Source organism: Gossypium arboreum, chromosome 2 (assembly GCF_025698485.1).
Source record: "Gossypium arboreum isolate Shixiya-1 chromosome 2, ASM2569848v2, whole genome shotgun sequence".
Lineage (NCBI taxonomy): Eukaryota > Viridiplantae > Streptophyta > Magnoliopsida > Malvales > Malvaceae > Gossypium > Gossypium arboreum.
The window spans coordinates 60,751,326-60,773,679 of record NC_069071.1 but is presented as its reverse complement, the minus strand read 5'-3'; the positions used below and the strand labels follow the sequence as shown (position 1 = coordinate 60,773,679).

The window sequence follows — 22,354 nt, the reverse complement described above, 5'->3', positions numbered from 1 at the left end:
GGCTATTATGTTTTGTTTGAACTTGGTATGTAAAATTTTGAATAGCCATGCGAAAATGGCGTATAAATGTTTTGAGCATAATGTTATAATCATTTGGTATGTATATGCTCATTAAGAAGCACGGAAATGTTTGGCAATGACCAGCCATTAGAATGGGTCATCATGATTATATTTTGGACTATATATGAAAAAGGGGTGGTTGAATCATAGAAACTATGTGTTAGAGAAAGTCTACCCTAGAAATAGATGCTGGCAGCAACAGTGATGTGGATGTGAAAAATCACTAAAAATAGTAGGAATGGAATTAAATAGTGAATAAATTATGTAAATGAACCTTGATGAATCCATTTTCATATGGAAGAAACGAAACTGTCATATGAGTTGTATGTTAAAAGATATTTGGGTTTTTGTGAAACAAGTCCAGAACGGTTTCTGGATTCCCTGTTCCGACTTTGAAAATTCATTATAAATTAACCAGAGATAATTAGGAGTCATACCATATATGTATAAATTCCTATTTGAGTCTAGTTTCTATAGAAACAAACGGAATCAGTATTGAAGCCCTGCACAGGGAGTTATTTGAGTTGTAACGCACGAAGGTCAGTGTAGTCGACCCCCGTAACATGGGAGACTTTAACTAATAAACTGTACTAATTGGCTCGACCAAAAATTCTAGAAAAAATATGTAGATGGACATGTGAGTCTAGTTTCAGGGAAAAATTACAAAACTGATTTTTGAGTTGTAAAACTGAAGTTATGATTTTTGAAGCGACTAGTACACAGATTGGCAGCTTGTCTGGGAAATTCTCAATAAGTGGTTTGAAGTCTGTTAACACCTCGTGTTCGACTTCGGCGACGGTCTCGGGTTCGGGGTGTTACACACCAGGATTTCCCACAACATGGAATGAACTTGCAGAAAAATTCATGTAAAAGTTCTTCTCTGTTAGCAAGACAGTTAAACTGAAGAGAGAGACCACAACATTTAAACAAATGGAAGGAGAAAGTTTTCAAGAAGCTTGGGAACAATTTAAGTCGGTGGTTCCAAAATGCCCTCACCATTGTATACCTAAATGGTTGAGGTTACAAATGTTATACAATGGGCTGGATGCACACTCAAGATCAGGACTAGATGGAGTCACAGGAGGAGCCTTGATGAATCAAATGTACGAAGATGCCTATCAATTGATAGAGAATATGGAAATGAATTATTTACAGTGGATGAATGAGTGATTCACCTATAGTTTGAAACCATCAACGACTAAAGCAATCCACGAGGAAGATAAGTACCATCAATTTTTAGACAAGCTCAACTGACTAGAGTCGCCATCCAATATGCCCCTAATACATGAGACAACTAGACCAATAGACCAGTATCCTAAGAACTCAGTCGAAGATGTGAACTACATTAGGAATAGGGGTGGGAATCTCTATTCAAACACTTATAATCCCAGATGAAGAGACCACTCAAACTTAAGATGGGATGGCAATCAAGGAGAAGGTAACAGTTCCAATCAGAATAGACAAAATATTACTTACCAACCTCCTTATTTGCAGAAAACTCAAAAAAGGGCCAACCCCAATAACCATATTGTATGTGGTCAAAGACTGGATCAAATTGAAGGAGAGATGCAGTCAATGTGGACAGAAGCAAAACAAGTGTAGTCTGAATGCACTCAAATGCAAACTACATTGACTAAGCTTGAAGATCAAATGAGTCAATTGATGAGCATGATAGGAGACATCAAAACTCAAATTGGCACAAGCATCTCGTGCAACACTAAAAATAATCCTAAGAGAATGAGCAAGTGAAAGCAATAGCGTTTCGTTCGAGTAAAATACTGAGTAGCCCGAATAACTCTATATAAGACGAGGATGAAGAAGATGCCAATGATCATCAAGAAGGAATCTGTCAATGAGATGATGCTGAAACATAGTTAGATAAAGTAGTTGAGCCAATAACTGAGTCGGAACATGAGCAAAACACATAACTTGTCCTTACAAAGATACCATTCCCCTTACGGTTAAAGGACAAATGCTAAAGGGATGAAGTAGAGTTTGTAAGTTTTCTTAACTTATTTAAATCGCTTAATGTTAATTTCTCTCTCATTGAATTAATATAAAAAATTCCTAAATACGCAAAGTACCTGAAAGCGATAATGGCTAGCCGTTGGAAAATTAAACAGAGAGACCAAATTGACTTAGATGCATCCTATAGTGCAATCATCACTAAAAAATACCCTCAAAATTAAAAGACCCGAGGAGTTTCACAATGCCGATAGAGATAGGGGACATACATTTTAGCATGGCCTTATGCGACCAAGGAGCCAGTAGCAACTTGATGCCCTTATCAATATACAAGAAACTAGGATTAGGGGAATTGAAAATTACGCATATCACACTACATGTAACTCCCTACACTTGACCTAGACGTTATGGTCGAATCTCAAAGATTACATTGGCCATGAAAATGGCACAATAAATTGTTTAAAAGATTTCTCTTCAAAATTTCCATGTAAAATCATTTTTTTGATACTTGTTTTAAGTAAAATCGAATTTAGTTAATATCTTATCTTCGAATAAACTTAGATATTGTGATTGTTTATTGAAAACGTCGTAATTTATCTAAGACATCGTAATGGACAAATTTCTAAATCAAAATTTGATTATTTATTTTGAAAACATAAATTAATCATACAACTCGTAAAAATAGTAGTATCATAAATAGATGTGTCGAATTTTGAAAACAAAATATTGAGTATTAAAAATCGTCCTTATTGAGCTTAAGTTTCATCATAATTATGAAAATCCATCATAAATTATTATTTTCTCAAACCAATTAAATGATAGTTTTTAAATCCCAGGCCGTGTGAACCCAAAATTTACCTAAAATCAAGTTATTTCATACCCAATTCATGCATAACCAATCAATCCATTTGTGCACACTTTCAAGGGACTTAAGCATCGTTCAAACACACATAATCATGTCATTTCAAACAACCTAATTCACTTAACCAATATGTCATTCAAAGGCACCACAATTGCATCCAAACTTCCTTTATCAAATCAAGTTAGCCTCATTTCATGCATTAAGACCTAGTCCAAATAAATACCAAAACATATAACAATAGATCATTTCCAAGCCATCATAAACAAACCAAAAAGAAGTCTAATACACAAGCACAAGAAAGTGACCAAAATGACATAACTTGGTAAGCACTGAAGTGCACCAAATCAACATAACCTCGAAAGCATATACATACCAAAACTTACATTAACACATCCATTAAATACCATCACTAAACAACCTATACATGCCATTATTAACCTTCACCAAAAATACACAAAATCTACCGAAAAGATTGTTGGATAGTGTGATAAATCTTCAATGAGCTTCCAATCAATTGAGCTTCCGATAATCTATAAAACAAAGGAAAATAACTACGTAGGCAACGAGTGCTTAGTAAGCTCATATAAACTTTAAACATAACTTATCATTTCACTTATACAATTCATATATTAAGTATAAATAATTACCAAAGCCATAAACTTAGTAAAAGTCTATACAACATCATCAAATTCAAAAGTTAGGATACTTTTCCATGATACAATTGAAATCAACCATAAAATGAAAAAATTTCATAGGTAAATGCATCATTTAGCTCATAAATCCTTTTCATAATTCATGGTTCAATCCATTTACATACTTATCATCTCATTTCCTTTTCCTACCCGTTGAACCATCTAGAATTACACTGGATCTCGGGAAAGCTCACACATAGTGTGCCTTTACATATAACCGTAACCTTTCCTTTACATCAATGCTCACACGAGCTGTGAAATGGGTATGCTCACACAAGTTGTATGTCAAAATGTTAGCTACACGATGCTGCTCACACAAACTGCAGAGAATTTGTAAAAAATGCAGGACGTTAGCCATCTGGAGGACATTCAAGACCAGCATCTAAACATGAAAACCCTAATGACATGCCATTTGTATCCTAAGAATTCTTAAGGTTAAACTAGGACTTGTTTTAGGTCAATTCATCATAAAATTTATACATTTGTATTTTGATTCATTTACATTAGAACAACATAGTAAACATTCAATTTAAACATCATTACAACAATTACAACAATTACCTTGATAATCAGGGCATAGAAGTAAAGTCGAACTAATCCAAAACTTTAGCTTTCCCTCGATTTAGGTTCGATTGTGGTTTATCTTGATCTAAATAAATAATTTCATTCAATTAAATACTTCTAGGATTCACTTTAATCCATAATTCATAATTATACAAAATTATAAATCTGCCCCTAACATTTTAACTTTTCATAATTTAGTCTTTAGGCTCATAATTTAGAATCTAACCATTTTAACCTAAATCCATGTTAACCAATGTAATAAGGGACCTTGAATTAACCCAACAATACCAAAATTTCACAACAAAACCTATAGATTTACACTTTTAACAATTTAATCCCTAATTCCAAAGTTCATCAAAAATCATTTAACAAAACTTGTTTATTTTACAACAAGGATTGATAATCTATCAACTAACATCAAAACTCATTCAAAAACATTCATGTCAAGTCCCTCAACCTCTAACAATTTTACAAATTGACCCCTGGGCTAACTAGATTAAATTAAAACAATCTCAAAAACATAAAAATCATTAAAAACGTGATAATTATACATACCCTGCACAAGAACAAGGCTAACTGAATGCTTCAAGCTATTTTAATGGTGTTTTAGGTTTGTGAAGAAAAGAATGGGAAAGATGATACTTGTTTCATCTTTTCTTTATATAATTTTTTATTTAATTATTAAATTACCATATTAAACTTAGTAAAACATTTAAACTACCATAAAACCTATCCATCACAATCCACTATCTTAAAATATGGTCTAATTTCCATATAATTCCATTAGCTTTCCTTTCTTTAGCTATTTAGTCATTTTAACTAATAGAATTTAACTTTTACACTTTTTACGATTTAATCTTTTTCACCTAAATAACCATTTAAACATCAAAATTTCTTAATGAAATTTTGATACAACCTCGACAAAATCTCGTAGACATTAAATAAACATTAAAATAATAGTTTACTCATCAAAATCGTGATCCCCAAAACCATTTTTTTCGACACCACTGAAAACAGACTATTACACTTTCAAATGTGGTCACTTACAAAATAAGTGGTATAAGGAGAATTGAAGGAAGGTATGTTATGAGATATCTATAAATTTCCCTAATGACCATGATCTGGGAAGGGTATATAGTTTCTTTAAATTTATTTGAACTATTAAACCTATTTGTTGAGCCAAATTTTTTCTTCAATTCATGAGCCTAATTACCTATATTTTAACTTTTACACTTGAAATTTCTATCCTTATTTGGTATTTATTTTTAAGGTTAAAGTATTGAATTATAAAATTGAAATTTGTGATTAATTGAATATCCTTGATAATAAAACATGGGTATGATTGCTCTTCTAGCCATATCATGAGCTTCGAAAAGAACTAGTGGCCCAACTAAGTAACCGAAAGCAAGTGCTTGGATTATTATCGGTCTTTCCGTCAAAAGGTTTTTGTTTTCTACTATGTTTTTCTATAGTTACAAGTAAAGCCAAAAGTTTATTTAGGTGTGATTAATCAAGTAATTTGGGATAGATACTTTGGTTGCAATCTACACTCATGTTCAAAGGTAATCATCCTAAATTCAAAGAAGTGAAAACATGTTAAGTGTCGAAACAAAAAAGAAAGGAAGAAAGAAAAATATAAATGCTTAATTGTGTAAAATATTTTAAGCTTCACTTTGTATCTCATGCTGGTTTAAGGGTATTGGCAGAATAAGTTATTTAAAAAAATAATACTTTATGCTCAATTGAATCCAAAGGTAACTAGGTGCTTAGGGTATGAGCCTAATTTTTCCTTGTCATTAAATTTGACCTTAGCCCTTAATGTTCTAAGTGGCCTTAAAAGCACGCTAAAACTTGATTATGTTCTCTTGGTTATTCTAGTACTTCTTATACATTGTGCATTATTAGATAGGATGATTGCATGTGAGTGCAAAGATCTTTTTTTTTTTCTTAATGGTGCAAACTATTACTATTATGTTTTGCTTAGCATGCAAAATTTCAATTGTATCCATGAAAACAAAACATGTTTGTTTGTTCCATTGGAATTTAATGATATTTTCAATTGTTGATTTGGGTTAAGTATTTCTTTAGATTACATTTATAGTGCATTTTTATTTGCAATAGTTTCATGCTTGAGGACAAGCATGGTTCAAGTGTGGGGAAATTTGATAAGTGTGTAATTTCTCAACTTATTTGTGATATTTCTCCTTTTGACTTATGCTATTTATGTTCTTAAATATATTATTTATACTTATATTTTATTTATCATTGGTTTAGGGAATAATTGGCCAAAAAGGAGTTTAAAGTTTAATTTTGGCAAGTTTTTGCGGATTGAAATTTCAACACAGCACAACTTCAATATTTTTGTCATAACTTAAGCTATAGGACTCCATTTCAGCCCATAATATATTGATTTGAAAGGAATTGAAAGCTCTAACTGATGTTGTTTCATGACTGAAGCCCAGAAAATGTCAAGGTGTCCAAAAATGGTCTAGAATTTTGAAGCGAAAATTTCCAAGAAACCTCAAAAAAATTACTTTATTTTATTAATGGCACTTTTTTATTTTATCCACTACATTATTTTTCTCCTATAAATTGACATTGTTAGGTTATTATCAAGACAAACCTAGACATTGTCGCTCTTAGTATTATTTTATTTTTATGTTTTCTTTATTTTATGGGTTCCTAAACCTCCTTTCCTTTTCTTGTCAAAGGTTTCTTAAAGTTGATTGAAAAAATTCATGAGACTTAATGTGTGCTGTTTTTTGTTCTTTATTATTCATGCACCATTTGTTTTAATTACAATTATTCAAGTTTGTTAAATATTCGATTGGTATTTGATAGCTTAGAATGATTTCCTTGTTAAATAAAATAATTAAAACTATTATTGCTTAATTCATTCTAATACTTATGACAAAGCACATAATTTTTCATGTCATAGTTTATGATTATGCTGTATGAATGTGTGATCTGGCTTAAGTAAACCCTATTGAAGTTAGTTTGTTGGTTAGAATTAGGTCTCTCTTATTTTTAATGTTGTTGGTAAATCAAATATTGGGCGTTGAGTTATAAGGTTATTTATTGGTTAGAGAAATAATTTCAAATGAGTTGTGCAACACGCCTTACCCGTATCCGTCACCAGAATGGGGTTACGAGGCATTACCGAATAGTACACATCATTCACATACATAACGTATTCATTTATGTATTCATATATAAAACTCATTCAAATAATTCACATTGTCCCTTATAAGGCTCTACGAGACCTTAAAACATGCTTGGAAGAGGTTCGGGATTAAACCGATAACATTTGCAAACTTTGGGAAACATAGAAAATTTTCAAACATTTAAGGGTCACACGCCCGTTTGAATAGGCCGTGTGCCTCACACGGCCACCAGACACGCTCGTATCACAAGCCGTGTGAAAATAGGGCATACATACTGACTTGCACCACACGGTCGGAGACACACCTGTGTGCCATGGCCGTGGGAAAATTAGAAAGATTACTGACTTGGCCACACGCCATGTGGCAGCCCATGTGTCACACACGGCCAATAGACACGCTCATGTGTCTAGGCCATGTCAAAACTGTAGGGTATACTGAATTAATTCAAAAGGGTACCAAAAGGGACACACGGCCATACAACATGACCATGTGTCACACACAGCTGAGACACACGCTCGTGTCTCTGCCCATGTGGACAAAAATAAGCCATTTGAAAGGCCAATTTGCCACCCTTTTTCTCATACACACCTAACAACCAAATGATACCATTTCATCATATAATAGGCAGCCCAAAATCATCATTCATTGCATCATTTATACAATATGCAATTCAACCAAATTCAACACTTGATCAATACCAAATAACTATCCAAAACTTATATCATAAACATCTATTCAAAAGCACATAACTTCTCAATTTATTTACTTCAATTATACCATAAAGATCATTTATCAAACTCAAAACATAACCATTTATCAACTATGAAACTTTGGCCACATTTATACCAAAACATACCAAAATAAGCCATCATTCATGACTATACATACCATTCCAAACTTAAACATTTATAAGCCAAATCTCATGGCCATATTCACAACCAAAGTACTTTAACTAGCCTATACATGCCATATACGATATATACATATCTCAATAGTACCAACTTAGGTGTTTGATAGTGCGATGATGTTCCCGATGATCCTCGAGTCCAAGCTAGCTTTGATTCTCTATACAACATAGACAAATAACACACAGTAAGCTTCATAGCTTAGTAAGTTCGTATTAAATATACTCAACAGTCCATAATATTCAAATCATCAATTCAAACTAATGAATATCTATATCATGGTGACGAACAAACCTTTCTTGTAACACCCCTTACCGTCGTCCAACACCGAGACAGGATACGAGGCATTACCGGACTTAAACACCAACCAACATACACAACTGGCCATAAAATTTTGTTCAATTTAAAACCATTCATACACATGCAAATTGTCCCTTATATGGGCCTACGAGACCCAAAACATACATCGGGATTCGGGACTAATCTGAGAACTTTAGAAAAACTTAGAAAAATTTCATGAAACAGGGTCACACGCTTGTGTGGGTAGGCCGTATGATCACACACACTCATGTGGCTTGAGACACGACAGTGTCCTCAGCCCGTATAACTCTCTGTTTATGACATCATCAACATAATTAGGATCACACGGCCAAGGCACACGCCCGAGTGCTTAGGCCGTGTGGTGAATTAAATTCCAATAATAAAGTGCAGACTTCACACGGCCAGGGCACACGCCCATGTCCCTAGGCTTTGCCCTTCACACGTCTGAGACACACAGCCGTGTCTCTGCCTGTGTGTTTACTACTAGGCATTATATATTGCATTAATTAGGGTGCAGGGGACACACAGTCGAATCACATGCCCATGGGACAGACCATGGGTCACACACGACCTAGACACACGCCCGTGTGTCTACTGGTGTGCACAACTTTGGGGCTCTTTTCCAAGCCATTTGTCACCCTTAAAAGCTCATTCATTCATACATTTTTGATGGCATGCAACATAGTATATTTACTCACTCAAATACTCATAAACTTGATTAATCCATAACTTTGTAATATCAACATATCACCTATCCAAACCATCAAGCTTTCACATAGCATTCCACACCAATTTCATGTTTGTTCATCATGGTGAACCTACTTCCAATTTACTCAATTATACCATAGCTTTGGTCATACTTATTAGTCACGATTCATTCATTTAGCACATACACCATTCATCACACATATCATTCACAAGCCACCACATCAAGCATAACACATTGCATGCATGCATAATTAATTAGGGTTACAACCCAAATAATCAATATGAACTATATCACATGGCCATATACAAAATAAATCAAATCTTACCATAAGCCAACACATTTCACTAGACCAATATGACATATAACAAAAAGACCAAGTCCCTATGCATTACATACTCAAAATGCTGAGACTAACTATACCCAAATGTCCAGTTGATAATGTGAATCGAGTCTCCTATGTCCTTCGATCCCTGAGCTAGCTTGGCGACACTATAAGAAAATGGAAAATAGTGGGGAGTAAGCATAAAGCTTAGTAAGTTCACATGCACATAAATAGCAACGTACTCATATATGTATAAATGCCATTAACATAACATAGTTTACATATGTATCATCATGGATTCATAGGCATAACTTAAATTTGTAAGCATAACTTACACATTTTCAATCTTACCAAAAGTTCATCACATATCGAGCTCATTCATATGAGTTTTTCATATATACCTGTACCAACTCGTAACACATTCTTATATTTCCTCATCATTGACATACTTGTCAAATAACTCACAGGTTTACCAGTTGAAAACTCAGAATACAATCGGATACATGGAAGACTTGAACATAGTGCTTCAAACGTAACCACATGCTACCTCATATCATAATCACACATTGCTCGCTCTCGAGCTAATCACGAGCCAGCTCACACAAGCTGACAATCAGGACGTAACTACACGGGCTGCTCATAAAAGTTGACAGGTACCCACAACACATGCCCGGCTACCTAGCCACAGGTAGAACATACAAGACCAGCACCCGGATTCACTTAGTCCCATATACACATAATCTCATGAGCTCATAATCTCCTAGTGACATGCCTAAAATATTTCTAAGGTTCAAATGGGATTTCCTCGACATCTCATCTTTGTCAAACTCGTTCGCAATTTCATTCTCATTGACCATAGTATCATTCATACACTCATTGTAACAATTAAACATAGAAATTCATACATTAATTAAGCATTAAAACATGATATAACATTGCATTATTTACACATGAACTTACCTCAGTACAAAATATGGACACTTAATTCGATTTAGTCCAAAATCTTGTTCTTTCCCCGGTCTAGGTCCAGACTCTGTTTTTCTTGATCTATAATAGCAAATTCAGCTTATTTAATCATCACATTATTCAAATCAATCCAAAAACTATATTTAGGAAAAATTATGATTTTCCCCCAAACTTTCATATATTTACAAATTAGTCCCTAGGCTCGTTATATGAAATGTGTTCATTTTCTTTATTACCCAAGCCTAGCCGAAGTTATAACTTACTCATTGAAGCCCACATTTCTCATTAAATAATACATATTACTACCCATTTTACAAACTTTACAAATAAGTCATTTTTAACCATTTTCACTAGAATTCACTTGGTAAAAGATGTTTATCACACATCAAACATTCATATTCCTCCATTAAACATCAAAATACATGCATGTCACATATGGGTAAGTTTTTGAACATGAACCCTAGCTCAAAATATGGCTAGAAATGGATAGATCATGCTTCAAGGATTTCAAAAATGTAAAGAACATAAAAAAGGGGCTAGGGAGCACTTACAATCAAGCTTGAAAATTTGAAAACCCTAGCTATGGAACCCTTGCAAATTTTGGCACACAAGGAGGAAGATGGACACCATTTTGACTTGATTTTTCCCTTTTTATTCTTTTATTTACCAAAAGACAAAAATGCCCTTAAGGCCTTTCTTTCTAATTTTTCCTATTCATGCCCATTTTTGTCCAAAATTTTAGAACTTGGTCAAATTGCTATTTAAGGACCTAAAATTAATGATCCAATGCAATTTCATGCTTTAAGCTGCTAGAACAAAAGTTTTACAACTTATTTAATTTAGTCCCTAAAGTCAAATTGGACACTTTAGGCATAGAATTTCTTCATGAAAATTTCACACAAACATGCAATCATATCATGTACCATCAAATAATAATAAAATAATTATTTCTATTTTAGATTTGTGGTCTCAAAACCACTATTCTGACTAGACCCTAATTCGGGATGTTATAGTTATCCCCCTTTGGGATTTTCGTCCCCGAAAATCTTACCGGTGAAAAGCTTTGGATATTGGTTTCTCTTGTTTTCCTCTGCCTCCTATGTGTCCTCTTCAACCCCATGTCTTTTCCATAAAACCTTCACAAGAGCAATACTTTTGTTCCTCAATTGTTTTACTTCCTAGGCCAAAATCTTAATCGGCTCTTTGCCATAAGTCATATTTGGTTGGATCTCGACCTCTGTCAGTGAAATCACGTGTGAAGGATCAGATCGGTATCGGTGCAACATAGACACATGGAACACATCATGAATCTTTTCCAATTCAGATGCTAAGGCTAACCGATAGGCAACTGGCCCTACTCTCTCGGTGATCTCATACAGTCCAATAAAGCGTGGACTTAGTTTGCATTTCCTACCAAATCTTAAAACCTTTTTCCATGTAGACACTTTCAAAAATACCTTATCATCAACCTAAAACTCAATCTCTTTCCGTTTCAAATCCGCGTAGGATTTCTGTTTATCCGAAGCGGCTTTCAAACAATATACTTTTTCTTTGGTTTCTCTAACTAACTCAACTCCATAAATCTGATTCTATCTGAGTTTGATCCAATTCAAAGGCGTTCAGCACTTACGCCCATACAATGCCTCGTAAGGACCATTTTCAAACTCGACTGAAACCTGTTGTTGTAGTCAAATTCTACCAACGGTAAATACTTTTCCCAATTACATTAGAACTCAAAAACAAAACACCGTAACATATCTTCAAGAATCTGAATTACTCATTTAGACTGACCGTCGGTCTGCGAATGGAAAGCGGTACTAAAATTCAATTTTGTACCTAAAGCCTCCTGCAACTTCTTCCAAAATTGCAAAGTGAAATTCAGATCTCTATCCGATATAATTGATAAAGGCACTCCGTGCAACCTCACTACTTCAGAAACATACAACTCAGCTAACTTGTCAAGTGAATAGTCGATACGCACTGGTGTAAAATGAGCCGACTTGGTTAATCGATCAACAATAACCCATACAGCATCTATCTTTCTCGGTGTCAAAGGCAAACTCGTCATGAAATCCATAGTAACACGGTCCCATTTCCATTTGGGAACCATCACAGGCTGAAGTAAGCTGAAGGTACTTGGTGTTCAGCTTTCACTTGTTGACAAATTAGGCATCTCGAAACGAACTCAGAAATATCTCTTTTCATACTCGGCCACCAATACAATTTCTTCAAGTCATGGTATATTTTCATATTACCCGGATGCATAGAAAAACGATCACTACGAGCCTCAAGTAAAATCTTGTAAATCAACTCGATATTCTTAGGAATACAAATCCTATCTCGAAACATTAAGCAACCATTGAAACTAATTCGAAAATTTGATTCCATACTCGATTCACATTAAATTCTTTTGGCTTGTAAATCACCGTCACTTTGTTGGGCTTCATAAATCTCTTGGAGAAACATTGGTCTAGCTCTTAACTCATCTAGAATCGAACCATCATCTGCTAAGGCCAACTGGGTGTTTAGCCCTCAATGCAAACAAGAATTTCCTACTGAAAGCATCGGCGACCACATTCGCCTTTCCCAGGTGATAATCAATCACTAGCTCATAATCTTTTATCAACTCTAGCCATCTTCGTTGTCGTAGGTTCAAGTCCTTTTGAGTCATCAAGTAATTTAGACTTTTATGATCAGTATACAAACGACATTTCTCACCATACAAATGATGTCTCAAAATCTTTAACACAAACACAATGGTAGCCAATTCCAAATCGTGTGTCAGATAATTCTTCTCATGCGGTTTTAGCTGCCTCGAGGCATAAGCGATCACTTTGCCTTCTTGCAAAGCACACAACCAAATCCATTAAAGAATGCATCACTATAAACCACAAATTCTTTTCTTGGTTCAGGTTGTACTAAAATTGGAGCCTCAGTTAACAACGACTTTAGTTTCTTAAAACTCTGTTGGCATTTTTCCGTCCATTCAAACTTAACATCTTTCTGTAACAGTCTCGTCATCGGAGTAGCAATCATGGAAAATCCTTTAACAAAAATCGTCTGTAATAACCAGCTAAGCCTAAGAAGCTACTAACTTCTGACACATTCTTCAGCAGTTTCCATTCAATAATAGCTGAAATCTTACTTGAATCTACTCAGATGCCATCACCCGAAACAATGTGCCCTAAGAATCCGACTTCTCAAAGCTAAAACTCACTATTACTAAAATTAGAATACAAATGCTTGTCTATCAAGGTTTGTAAAACCGTTCTCAAATGTTCGGTATGCTTGACCTCATCAGGAGAATAAATTAGTATATCGTCAATGAAAACAACCACAAATTTATCTAAGTATGGTCAGAAAATACTGTTCATTAAATTCATAAATACCGCGGGAGCATTCATTAAAGCAAAAGGCATAACCAAAAATTTATAGTGACCATACCTCGTCTGAAATGCAGTCTTCGGTACGTATGAATCTTTAAGTCTCAACTGGTAGTAATTGGACCTCAAGTCTATCTTTGAAAATACTGTGGCTCCCTTCAATTGGTCAAACAAGTCATCGATTCTTGGTAAGGGGTACTTGTTCTTTATGGTTACCTTATTGAGCTGTCGATAGTCAATGCACAATCTCATCTAACCATCCTTCTTTTTCACAAATAGCACCGGTGCGCCCCACAGAGAATAACTAGGCCCCGCGAAACCATTATCCGTTATCTCTTATAACTGGACTTTTAACTTCTTTAACTCTATCGGAGCCATCCTGTACGGAGTAATCGAAATAGGTGCAGTGCCCAGAACTAAGTCGATGCCAAACTCAACTTCTCTAATTGGAGGCAATCCGGACAACTCTTTCAGGAACAAATCTGGATATTCGTATACTACCGGCACTGACTCAATTTTCAACTCAGACTCCATCATATTAAAAAAAAATTCAAGATAAGCTTCATAACCCTTTCTTAGACATCTCTGAATAGTCATAGAAGAAATCACTATAGGAAAGCTATCTGATTCATCTGATTCAACCCAAAAAATATCACCCCTTTTACATTTCAATTCAATGATTTTCCTTCCACAGTTTACTACTACATCATGCATGGTCAACCAATCCATACCAAGTATTATATCAAATTCATCAAATGAGAAAAGCATGAGATTAGCCGGAAAACAATGACCTCTAATCATTAAAGGGCAGTTCTTACATACTTTGTCAACTATCACATGCTTGGCTAGAGGGTTTGACACTTTTATCACAAATTCTGTAGACTCAACGGGCATATTCATGCTAGACACCAATTGCACACATACATACAAATGGGTAGATCCCGGATCAATCAAAGCAACAACAAAAGTATTATAGAGAGAAAAAATATACGTAATCACATCAGGAATGAAGCCTCTTCGTAAGCGCGAATGGCATAAGTCCTCGCAAGTGCTCTACCCTTGGGTCTCACAACTGGATCCCTAGGTGCACTCTTACTACTAGTTCCATTCCCTGGATTCTTATGTGGTCTTCCTTTTAGAAGTAACATTGCCCAATCTTGCACTCTAAAATTTTTCCTTTTTAACCATCTCAGGAAAATCCTTGATAAAATGATCGTGTGAACCACACTTGAAACATGCCCGGCTATTCATCCAACATTCACCAGGGTGACGTCTACCACAAGACACTCAAGTCTATTAGGTCGAGCATTTCCCATACTGCTATCGAAGTAGTTTGAGCCTTATGACCCGAATACTGTTTCCTTTGGTTTTTGTTCGAAAACTCAGCCGACACACTCGATCGAGTATTAAACTCTCTTGGTTTCTTTGTTGAGGACTGAAATGATTTGCCCATCTGTCTCTTCTTCAAATCTAGTGACTGTAACTCAGCTTTTCTCTTCTCTTTAGCCAATTCCTCGACTTTGCAAGGTCTCTCTATGAGCACAACAAATTTTCTCAGTTCAAGGACACCCACTAACAATCGGATATCTTCGTTTAATCTATCTTCAAATCTTTTGCACATGATGGCCTCAATTGATACACATTCTCGAGCGTATTTGCTCAGCCTCATGAATTTACGCTCATATTCTATTACTGTCATTCGGCCCTGTTTTAACACAAGGTATTCCTTCCTTTTCTAATCAATAAATCTCTGGCTAATTTACTTCTTATGGAATTCTTCTTGGAAGAATTCCCAATTAACTCTCTCCCTTGGTACTACCGACACAAGGGTGTTCCACCATTGATAAGCCAAGACTCTAAGAAGGGACACAACACACTTCATGTGTGACAGCCCAAAATTGACCCTAGTCGGGAAGTGGTTTCGGGACCGCTAAACCGAGTCACCGAAATGTTTGAACGTAATATTTATTGTCTAGAATATGTATTTATGAATGTGTGAAAATTTCAAGCTTCGATTTAGTCGATTGCATGTGAATTCAGTTATTAGGACTTGTGTGACACTTTTGAAATGTGATAGGCTAAACTATAAGGACCTAATAGTGCATGTAATCAAAGGGAGGACTTGCATGTCAAATTTCCCCCTAATAGCTAGTGGCCGGCCATGACAAGGATTATGGGCAAAACATGTCATGAAACATGTTGTGACAATGGTGTATGTAAGAAAAAATAAAATAATGAGCATGGGAATTGAATAATGAAAGGAAGAAAAAAAAAAAGAAAGAATGTGTGTTACCCCCATTGCCGTGAGTTGAAGAAAAGAGAGAAAAAAATTTATTGTTCATCCTTTTTCATTTCTTTGAGCTGAAAATTCTAAGGAAGAAGGAAGGGTTTTGCTTCATGCTTGGTTTGGAAGAGGATTAGGAGGAGGTTTGGCCATACTTGTATCTAGATTAAGGTATGTTGAGGTTGTGCCATGAGATTTATGCATGTTTTTAGTTGCTAGCTTGAGTTCTAATTAGCCCATGGTTCAAATCCTTGCTATGTCATGGGGTGGTATTCGCCAAGGTGGATTTTGTGTTAATGCCATTGCATGTTAAATATGAAGCTTGCAAATGATACATGTGATGGTGGATTGATGGCTCTTGGACTTTCTTTTAGCATTTTGAGTGAGACATTGTTGTTTGTTTAACCATGACCAAAATTGAAATGGTATGGTGTTGTGATGTATTCGCCATGGTACATCCATAAGTATAATTTATGCTTATTGCATGGTAGGTAAGATTTGTGTTTTGGATTTATGTTCATGTTTAGTTATAATCAACTTTGAGATTCGGCTCTAGCATATATATATATATATATATATATATATGTTTGCACATGATGTATTGGTATGACATATAAACTATCTCAAGGTATATATTTTCATATGATGATGTTTCGGTTATGAAGTAAATGATTGATGCGTATTGAGTTACAATATGGAATGCGTTAGTTAGTAAAATGTATGCCGTTTATGTGTGGTATTAAGTGTATAATTGGCCTCAACATGGACATGCATATTCGGCCACATGAGGGGGATTGGTGTGCATGCATTCGGTTAGAGGCAAGCATATTGATGCCTATTCTTGGCTTGGAAAATTGCTAAGGAGAGTACTAACTAATGTGTTGAGTTTGATTCATGATTTCGTACATATGTGACTTTAATGTCTAATGAAAATATGTGGGCTAAGTACCTTGAATTCCTCTTTCGATGCTCAAATGATTAAATCAATTTATTTGTTAAATTAAGCTCAAGAGCAAAGGGGAGCTAAATCCGATAAAGGGAAGGAAAAAGTGGTCGAATAGCCATCGGAATCATTCGACAACATCCGAGGTAAGTTCTTGAGAAATAGAGCTTAAATTATGATTTGATTAGATCATGTTTTAAGCAAATCGAAATCATGCTCTTTGTGTGTGGATATTGAGCCGAAATTGCAAGTGTGATAAGTGTCTTGTGTTTGAGTTTTGCGAATGAAAATGAAATACGAATGTGTCATGATTTAGTGTTAAATGTGCATGATTATTCGAATGATGTCCGGGCTAAGTCCCGAAGGCTTTGTGCTAAGTGACCATATCCGGACTAAGATCCGAAGGCATTTGTGCGAGTTCCCAAATCCGGGTTAAGTCCCGAAGGCATTTGTGCGAGCTATTATAACCGGGCTATGTCCCGAAGGCTTTTGAGCGAGTCGCTATATCCGGATAAAATCCGAAGGTACGTGATTTGGGAATGAGCAATATTGCTGTAAAAATTTCAGTTAATACGCTTGCAAAATTCCAGCAATGAGGTATGTTTCAGATGTGCTTTGAATTAGTTGAGCCCTTACAAATAAGTATTCACTCGGTTGATAAACGAGCTACCGCCTTTGGCTAAGTTGATCTTTGTGTATGAACATAAGGGTTGGTAACGTGAAGTAAGTATGATATTGAGAATGTGTGCATATGAAATTATCCGCTTAGCTATATGAATGCTATGCTTTTGTTGTGCTAGAATCCTTGCTTAAAACTTACTAAGCTTAAATTGCTTACTCCGTTTCTTTGCTCTCTGCTTTATAGATTTTGGCTCGTCACCATCGGACTTGGGATTTTGGAAGTCAAGTCTCCCACACTATCAAAGCCCCTTTTGGTACAAATTTTGGTTGAACTTTGAAATGGCATGTATAGGACTACTCTTTCGTTTGTTGGTCATAGACCCCTTTGATTTTGTATAAATTTGGATAGCCATGCGAAAATGGCTTAAATACACTTTGGCATGGTATCATAATCATTTTGTATGTTGTTCATTAAGAGGTATGGAAATGTTTGGAAACGATTAGCCATTGGAATGGTTAATCATGATCATTCTTTGTGCCATGTATGCAAAAAGGGCTAATTGAATCATGGAAATTATGAAATAGGTAAAGTCTACCTCAAAGGCAGATGCTGACAGCAGCTGTGATGTGGATGTGAAAACTCACTAAAAATAGTATGGATGGAATTAAATAGTGAATAAATTATGTAAATGAACCTTGATGAATCTACTTTCATATGGAAGAAACGAAACGGTCATATGAGTTATATGTTAAGAGATATTTAGGTTTTCGTGGAACAGGGCCAGAACGGTTTCTGGAATCCCTGTTCCGACTTTGGAAATTCATTGTAAATTAACCAGAGATAATTAGGAGTCATGCCATATATGTATAGATTCCTCTTTGAGTCTAGTTTCTATAGAAACAAACTTCATCAGTATTGAAGCGCTGTACAGGGAGATATACAAGTCGTAATGCGTGAAGGTCAGTGTAGTCGATCCCTGTAACAGGGGAGACTTTAACTAATAAACTGTACTAATTGGCCCGACCAAAAATTCTAGAAAAAAATATGTAGATGGACATATGAGTCTAGTTTCAGGGAAAAATTATGAAACTGATTTTCAAGCTTTGAACTCAAGATATGATTTTTTTAGGCGACAGTGATGCAATAACCAGCTTGTCTGGAAATTTCTAAATGGACTGTGAAAATAATTAAGTTAAGTCTGTGTGCACCTTGTGTTCGATTCCGGTAACGGACTCAGGTACGGGGTGTTACAATTTTATTGGTATTAGAGCTACGGTTTAGTCGATTCTAGGACTACCGTAATGCGTTTGGGTCTAGCTATACATGCCATTTTATGTGATTATTTGATAGTGTGGTGATTTCTGACAATTTCAAATGTGTTTATTTATAGTAATGGATTCCGATCCCGACCGAGCGGTAGCTGATGATCTTGAGAGTGTAGCGCCTGCTCCCGCACAAGGGACAGCGCCGGCGGACTCTCAACCTAATGCTAGTAATCCAAATGATGAAGCTAGACAAGCTTTCTATAGCGTGATGAATGATTGGTTCAACCAATACATTCGAACTAATACGGCTGTTCCACAACCTCCATTCCCAACAAACACACCCCAAGACCTACAATGCCTCCGGTAACTGACCAAATAAGGTCGAATCGCCCCAGTTGATAGAATCCGAAACACGGGCTACTGAATTTAAAGCTACGGATAGCGACGATGCCGAGCAAGCTGAATTTTGGTTGGACAACACTATCCGGGTACTCGATGAGCTATCTTGTACACCCGATGAATGCCTAAAGTGTACTATCTCCTTGCTACGCGATTCTGCCTACTATTGGTGGAGTACTCTGACTTCTGTTGTGCCCCGAGAGCAAGTAACTTGGGAGTTTTTCCAAACTGAGTTTCGGAAAAAGTATATCAGTCAGAGATTTGTTGATCAAAAACGGAAGGAATTTCTTGAGCTTAAGCAAGGTTCTATGTCAGTCACTGATTACGAGCGAAAATTTGTTAGACTTAGTAGATACGCTCGGGAATGTATTTCGTCTGAGGCTATCATGTGTAAACTGTAACACCCCGCACCCGAGACCGTTACCGGAGTCGAACACGAGGTGCTAACCGACTAATTCATTTACTCTCACAGTCCAATTAAAAATTTTCCAGACGACTGGCTAACTGCATCACTGTCACCTTAAAAATCATAACTTGAGTTCCACAACTCAAAAATCAGATTCGTAATTTTTCCCCGAAACTAGACTCATATGTCCATCTACATATTTTTTCTTAGAATTTTTGGTCGGGCCAATTAGTACAGTTTATTAGTTAAAGTCTCCCCTATTCCAGGGTTTGACTACACTGACCTTCATGCATTACGAATCGGATATCTCCCTGTACAGGGATTCAATACTGATTTCGTTTGTTTCGTTAGAAACTAGACTCAAAAAGGAATCTATACATATATGGCATGACTTCTAAATATCTCTGGTTAATTTATAATGAATTTCCAAAGTCAGATAAGGGGATCCAGAAACCGTTCTGGCCCTGTCTCACAAAAACTTTAACATCTCATAATATAATGTTCATATGAACGTTTCGTTACTTTCCTATGAAAACAGATTCATCAAGGTTCGATTACATAATTTATTCGCTATTTAATTCCATTCCTACTATTTTTAGAGATTTTTCACATCCACATCACTGCTGCTGCCAGCATTTATTTTTAAGGTAAACTTTACCTATTTCATGATCCTCCATGGATCAACTAGAGTTTGTCATACATATACCAAAAGTGATCATGAATAACCATTCCCATGACTAACCGTTACCAACATTTCCATACCTCTCGATGGACGACATACAAAATGATTACAATGCTATGATCAAAGTATACTTAAAGCCATTTTCGCATGGCTTATATACATTAACCAAAATATCCTCCCGCTACTAGTCTATTCTATACATGCCATAAGATATTCCAAAACGTAGCAATACCAAACAAGTGGGTAGTGATAGTGTGACTAGTTGTTGACGATCCCGAGCCTGTAGCTTCCAATGAGATCTATAAAACAGAGGAAACAAAGTAAACGGAGTAAGCATTACAATGCTTAGTAAGTTTTAAGCGGTGTCAACAGATAACAACCAAATTATAACATAGTTGTTCGTATTTTATTTCACTCTTCTTTTGGGCATACTATCCCTTTTCCGAATATGCACATCTCATCATATACAATAGGCAGATAAACTCTCACATAAAAGTGAGCTCATGTGACATAGATATATCATATGATTTCACATAACCTCTCACACTAAACCGATGTCACATAATCATAGGAATAGTCCCATAGATTGCTCTCGTGTGCATCATATATAAACTTGGAGTACATACTGTTTAACCTTTCGCATTATGTATATTTATAAGCAATTCTTATTACGAAGTCTTACCCGGACATAATCTCCACACGTAGTCATCGGGTCTCACCCGGAACATATTTCCAAGTTTCATGTACATTTAATCACATGTTACAACATTCACATTAGCCATTCGGCTTTACCACATATACATATCACACATATATTTCACATTCATCACATCGGCCATTAGGCCTTATCACATATATATACACTTTCACATTCATCACATCGGCCATTAGGCCTTATCACATATATACACACTTTCACATTCATCACATCGCCATTAGGCCTTATCACATATATACACACTTTCTCATTCATCACATCGCCATTAGGCCTTATCACATATATACACACTTTCACATTCATCACATTGGCCATTAGGCCTTATCACATATATATATCTCATACATATTTCATATTTTTCTTGTACATCAATTTCAGCAATAGCTTATAAGCAACTCAAATAGTTTCATCAAAGTTTACAACAAAATCACATATTCACTACATGCAGTTTTCCTGAGCAACAGTCACTAAATTGTTTATAACTGGAGCTACAAAACTCAAAATCAATTGCCGTTAATTTTCCCCGAATTTAGACTCACATATCTTTCATCCATAAAATTTTCAGAATTTTAGGTGTGGCCAATCAATACCAGATTTTTCTTAAAGTTTCCCCTGTTTCACTGTTTGACTAATCTGACCACTCTTCACTACAAATAAAATTTCTCATTGTACAGAATTCAAAATGTGTTCTCTTTGATTTCATTTAAAACTAGACTCATTAAGGAGTCTAAGCATATAAATCTTATCTTATAACCATTTTTGTACAAATTATAATGATTTTCCAAAAACAGAACAGGGGATTTCGGAGTCATTCTGACACCGTCCCACACAACTTTAAATATCTCTTTATAGGAAATTTCTTTGCTTCCACGGTCTCTTTTATAAGAAACTAGACCAACTAAGCTTTGATTACATATTTTATTCAGCCTATAATTCCACACCAACAATTTATAGTGATTTTCTAAAATCACATTACTGTTGCTGTCCAAGCAAATTATCACAATTTGCTCTTAAATTTCCAAGTCCAAACACTTATGAACTTACCATTTGGGTTTAAGACATATCATGGCCACATCATATCTTATTAAATCAACTCATTATGTCCTATTATGATTGAATTTA

The 22,354-nt window shown here is 35.5% G+C and overlaps 1 non-coding gene across 1 annotated transcript; it reads right to left on the bottom strand.

Moving 5' to 3' along the window:
* Window positions 1-957: 957 nt before the first annotated feature.
* Window positions 958-1,064, bottom strand: LOC128289797 (small nucleolar RNA R71). The gene has a single exon (XR_008279441.1). It is a non-coding gene; the product is annotated as a small nucleolar RNA R71 (small nucleolar RNA).
* Window positions 1,065-22,354: the final 21,290 nt, after the last annotated feature.